Genomic DNA, 6,299 nt, shown 5'->3' on the forward strand with positions numbered 1-6,299 from the left:
GCACGTGCGATGCCTGTGATGAGTGTTCTCCAGCTGCTGTTTTCACCAGGGGGCGTTGAGATGGAGGCTGGCTGCCAGCTTCCTCCTATAGTCAACAGACAGCTAACTTATTGGTGCCAAGTCCCTTTTCCAAGAGGGCTCCAGTTGTGTGTCCACATGTCCCCATGAGGGGACGCTCAGGCCCTTGCTCCTGGCTTATGCTGCTGCCCATGTTCACACACTGTCCCTTGGACTGCATCTCAGCAGCCCACAGCCTCACCTTCCTAGTCCCCACCAAGCCCTCCTGCAGGTGCCACACACCTGTGCACAGGTACCGCGCCACCCAGGTGCATTTGGCCTGCATAGTGAATGGCCTCTTGGCAACGCCCACCTCTGCAGCACCTCCCTTCCTCATGCAGCCGTGGTCTCAGCAGGATTGATGCCACAGGGACTGTGACAAGGGCCTGGTGAGATGCTCGCTCGGCCGCCCCTCAGCTGTGGCCTTCTCACTCATCTTGGGGATGTGATCCTTCTTCACAGAGCTGCTGGCCCCCAAATCCCCACTGGCAATGGCCACTGGAACTCTGCACTGAATTATCTCACCCCTCTTCACTGCCTTAATATCTACACGCCTTTCCCTCCAGGATAAGCAAGGTGTCCGGTCCTCCTAAGGCCCAGCTGCAGGGGGAGCCCATGCCCAAGCTACTGGACAATTATGCAGAGAGAATTGCCCCACATCTAGCTAGAAAGCCACTTAAAGTCACTTGTGACAACTGAGGGGACTGAGACAGAAGAGCATGGGGAGACTGCCACCATGTCACTGTGTCCCAAGGGGTTGATCACTTCACTGTCTGTCCCCTCCTTAATACCCTGGAAGAAAACAACTCATCTGCCTTTCAGCGTTACAGAAAGAGCAGGTAGCGTTATAGTAACAGTTTGCTGAGCCAGCCCCAAAGGTGCCAAGATTGTGCCGACCAGGGAGGTGCTCCCTGACTGCAGCATGCCTCCACTTTTCTCTTGAAAGAACCACTCAGCTGGGAGTGTCCTCAAATGCTTGAGCCTGGCAGGCAGGTGTGAAAATGCCAGCTGGGCACTTTCTACTTCCCTCGTTCTGTGACACTCTCCCAGTCTTCTGGCCTCTGTTAGCCCACCCCCAGAGGGGCCTGGGTGGGCTGGGGGACCTCAGGTCACCCACACAAGGTGGTGCTAGCCTCATGAAGCCTCGGTCTGTCTGACAGGGTGATCCAACCTACCTCACAGGGGTTTTGTGAGGATTAAAAGTGATGAGAATGCACCAGATGCTCTGCTGGGAAAAGAGGGACAATCTCCTCCTGTACCAGTCAGATCTGATCTGACGGTACACAGACACAAATAATAATAAAAAAATTATTTTTTAAAAAAAGTGATGAGAATGATTAAATGAGCCGCTCACCATTGTGGGTTCTATCCTCCAGAGAAATGAAACTTGTAAAGAGATCTGTGTTAATGAAATGTCTCAGGGACTTAACATATGTTGACACATCCCAGGTCTGTGGTCAGACGTTAGGAGTCTGGGAAGACTGAATCCGGCAGCAGACTGCTGGCCTCAGCTCATGAGTCCAAGCAGGGTTGACTGCTGGTCCAAGCCCAGAGACCACTACCAGAAAGCCCATCCAAGTGAATGCTGACTGCACCCCTGAAGAGATTCCTCATTCAGATTTTGTTGATCATATTACAGACCTGCCTCCTAAGTCTGGGTTTAGACCTGTATAGTAGTCACGTGACACTGAGGGCTACAGTTGAGTACACACCCAGTATTGACCCTCACAACAGCCTCCACCTCTGTTCTGGGTTCTGCCACCAAAATCCCAACCCCATCCTTCACCGCTGAGCACTCTGAGACAACAGCACAGGTGGACCTAGTTCACCCTGCAAAGACGCTGCATTCCCAGACCAGCTCTGTGACCACCTACTTTCAGTGGGAATTGGTGCCACATGTCCAGCAGCATGTGCTCACTTCATGTGCCTGACACCTGGTCATCCCTGCAAACTCAGCCAGCTATCATACGTGATAGACTATGGTTAAAGATAACTTTCATATGCATTGTTCTACACCGTTGAGTCACCTGCAACTTACAGCAACCCTAAGTACAACAATTCTGATCCCTGCTCTATCCTGTGCCAATCTTACTGTCTCTTACACCACAACCTCCACTACCCCAAGGACTGAGTCAGTCCATCTCATCAAGGGTCTTTCTCTCTTGTGCTGTTACTCCACCCTCCCAAGCATGTCCCCCTCCAAGGACTGGTCCCTCCTTGTAGTATGTCTAAACTGTCAGATGAAGCTTCAGAATCCTTGCCTCCAAGGAGCAGCCTGGTCTCATCCTCTCTAGGAAGAACCTGTTTGTTCTAGAAGTCCATGGTATATTTACTACTCTTCTCCAGCACCACAACTCTAAGGCATCAATTCTACCATCCCTTGTCATTGTCCAGCTCTCTAATTATAACAAGTAATGGCAAAGACCATTGCCTAAATCAGACATACCTTAGTCTCCAGACTGTTACTGTTGCTCTTCAGTACTTTGGAGAGGTCTCTGACAGAAGACTTTTCCAATGCAATTCATCTTTTCATTTCCTGGCTGCTGGTACCAAGACTGTTGATGGGGGAGCCAAGCAAACTGAAGCTGTTGACAGTCAATCTTCACTATCTTGATGCTGCCAATCAGCCCAGTGGTGAGAATCTTTGTTTTCTTGGTGTTGAGCTTCAATCCATATTGAAGGTGCAGTCCTTTTTTTTTTTAATTTTTTTTTTTTTTTATTTTTGTATGAGTGTACCGTCAAATCAGATCTGACTGGTACAGGAGGAGATTGTCCCTCCTTTTCCCGGCAGAGCATCTGGTGGATTCGAACCGTGTGCCTCTGGGATTGGAAGGTGCAGTCCTTGACCCTCTCTGCAATAAGCGCTTCAGGTCCTCAGTTTCAGTAAGCAGGGTTGTGTCATCTGCATAACGCAGATTGTTGATGGATCTTCCTGTAATCCTGATGTCACACTTCTCATAGAGCCCAGCCTCCTGGATTATCTGTTCTGCACACAGATTGAAATGGCATGGAGATAGGACACATCCCCGGCATACACCTTTCCCAATTTTGAACCATGTAGTATTTGCTTGTTCTGTTCTGACTACTGCCTCCTAGTCCAAGTATAGGTTTTTCATAAGTACAATCAAGTGTTCTGGGATTCCCATTCTTCTCAGAGTCAGCCACAGTGTTGTGATTCACACAGTCAAATGCCTTTGCATAATCAGTGAAATACAGATATTCCTCTGGTACTCCCAGCTTTCAGCCAAGAGTCATCTAACATTAGTTATAATATCCCTAGTAGTACGACCTCTTCTAAACCCAGCCTGCACTTAGATGGTTCTGTATTCCAGTCGTTTTTAAGTAACCTTCAGCAGAATCTTGCATGCATGTGATATCAGTGATACTGTTTGATAATTTCAGCACTGTCGGGTCACCTTTCTTGGGAATGGGAACAAATATAGATCCCTTCCAGTTAGTTGGCCAGGTAGGAAACCAAAAACTTCATGAGCTTTGCTTTATAAGGGTGATCTGAAACCAGACCTGAGGTATGGATGGAGTTACCTGTACAGTTAGGGACCTTTGAGTCAGATCTATCTGTTAGCTACCCTGTGCACAGCAGAGTTTGGCCTGGCTCCACACAACCCACTGTCCCCCTGTGCTCAAGGTCTTTGTCACTGTGGCAAGCCATCTCAATAAGTTTCTCCCACTTGTACAGTAACCCTCTACTTTTCTAAACAAGACCTCTGTCTCCAGGGACTGATGTCTGCTGACCCAAAGTTTGTAAGACGGTCTCCATGCTACTTCATACATTTCCATGTTTCCATGGGTCATTACTGCTGCTTCCTCATTTTGAGTCGTGCCACTTTGATAGGCCAAAAGCCAAAAGCTTTTCTCCAGCCACATCAAGGGGACTTTCCTTTGAGGAAACACTTGTGTTTTGAGTGCCTTCTGACCTGAGGGGTTCATCTCCCAGCTCTTTAACAGACAGTGCTCCACTGCTATTCAGAAGGTTTCCAAGGACATGTTCAGAAGTGAATGGCAAGACTGGTTTGACCTGTCTTGGATCTAGAAGGTCTGCTGAAACCTGATCCTGCCAGTATCTGGAATACTGCTGGCATCATGTCCAGTATTGCAGCCACACTAGAACCCCCATAATATGGCACTGCCAGGCAAGGGGTGGGACCCCCAAACATAGAATCAAGTGTTGCTGAAGGAAAAGCCTATCTAGGCAACTGATAACCACTGCGGGATCCTCCTTGTGTACCCTCCCTCCCTGTCCTGACATGGTACTTCACCATTGTTAATGGATGTCACTGAATAGATTCTAGCTTGTGACAACACAGGGTGCTCTTGGCTGTGTTCCCTACAGGAATAGATCAGAGTGGCTGGGGGTATGCACTGTCGAATTTCCCCGTCATCTGGAGCTTTGTGCCCAGGGACTCTCATTAGCATAGAATGAATCTATCTGATCACAGATCAGATCTACCTTAAATGGTGCCCCCAGCTGCTACCCTTGTTACTGCCCTTAATATGGCACCTGCTGCTCCACCATCCATCCCAGCCAGCCTCTGTCCCCACAATCCACCCCCCCCACATCAGATGCCCCCTGGGTCACTGAAGATGCCATGGTGGTACTGACACCGTCTGGTTACATCATGTCTGGTTGCCAATGCCTCCATCCCTCACCTGTCCACTCCGTCCCGCCTTGAGCCAATCAGGTCAGCCTTGTCACACCTGGTTTTGCAAAGCTCTTGTCCAGGTGGGTACCATCAGCTCGACAGCAACATGTTCAGATGCAAATGCTTCATCTGGAGACTTGACACATACACAGGCATGCATGTGCACATACACACACACCCCCCTCTACATCGTGTCAGCCAGTGACTTGTGCTGGATGTAGACATGAAGCCAATTGTTAAATGAAATGCTCTGCAATTTCCTGTTAGGCCCCAGCAAGTCAACTATGATAGCAACCCCATAAACAACAGACCTGAACCTTGCCCTATCCTGTACTATCCTCAGACTTCAAACATCCTCTAGCCTATTGTTACAACAACCACTACATCAATTCATCTTGTTGAGACTCTTCCTTTCTTTCTCTAACCCTCTACCTTTCCCAGAACCGTGTCTTTTTCCAAGAACTGGTCCCTCCTGACAACATGTATATTAGAAGACGTTTCCCCATCCTTGCCTCTCAGGAGCACTCTGGTTGCGCTTCCTCCAAGACAGACTTGTTTGTTCTTTTGGGGGTCCCTCGAATATTCAGTGCTCCAACATCACAAATCAAAGGCATCTACTCTTCTGTCATCTATTTATTGTCCATCTTCCAAAGGCATAGGAAGTGACTGTAAAGACTTATGCTTGAATAAGGCTTGTGTTAGTCATTAAACTGACAGCTTTGCTATTTAGCCCTTCAGAGAGGCTCTTGATAAATCTCTCCAGTGCGGCAGTCTTTTGAGGTCTTGACCATGGATGTTGTTTGTGGGTCCACATAAAATAATCTTCAATCTTTTCTCCATCTAGCATGATGTTGCCTATTGGTCCAGTGGCAAGGATTTGAGTTTTCTTGATGTTGAGATGTAATCCATATTGAAGGTTATAGTCTTTGACTTTCTGCAGCAAACATTTCAAGTCCTTCTCACTTTCCGCTTAAAGAGTTGTCTGCATAATGCAGGTTGTTGGTGAATCTTTTCCCAGCTCTGATACCATGTTCTTCTTTCATACAAGCCAGCTTCTCAAATTATTTGTTGGTATACGGATTGAATAGGTATGAAGAGAATACACAACCCTGATACACATCTAGTATTCCTTTGTTCTGTTCAAAAATAGCTTCTTGGACTATGGATGGTTTTCACATGGGCATAATTAAGTGTTCGGGGATTTCCATTCTTTTCAATGTTATCCATAATTTGTTATGATCCACACAGTCAAGTAAATATCTTTCTGGTTTTCTCTGCTTTCAACTAAAATCCGTTTGACATCAGCAATGATTGATATTCTTGGTGCCACAGTCTCTTTTAAATCCAGCTTGAATTTCTGACATTACCCTGTGGTTTTTTTTTTTTCAACTCCAAGAACACTTTATTAAGAACATTAACAGACTAATTTCCAACATTCACTTGTTTATTTTTTTAAACAGAAAGTTTTTTTCCACGCGCTGCCTTTGAGCCCCCGGCGCGCCTCCCCGTGGTGCCGGGGGTTACGCTGCTGCGCAAGAGCATGAGTTTGCGCATAACTGGGGCCCCAGCCCGCTGCAGGCA

The sequence above is a fragment of the Elephantulus edwardii genome, unplaced genomic scaffold, assembly GCF_000299155.1.
Source record: "Elephantulus edwardii isolate Elephantulus edwardi_28Jun2011 unplaced genomic scaffold, EleEdw1.0 scaffold00132, whole genome shotgun sequence".
Classification (NCBI taxonomy): domain Eukaryota; kingdom Metazoa; phylum Chordata; class Mammalia; order Macroscelidea; family Macroscelididae; genus Elephantulus; species Elephantulus edwardii.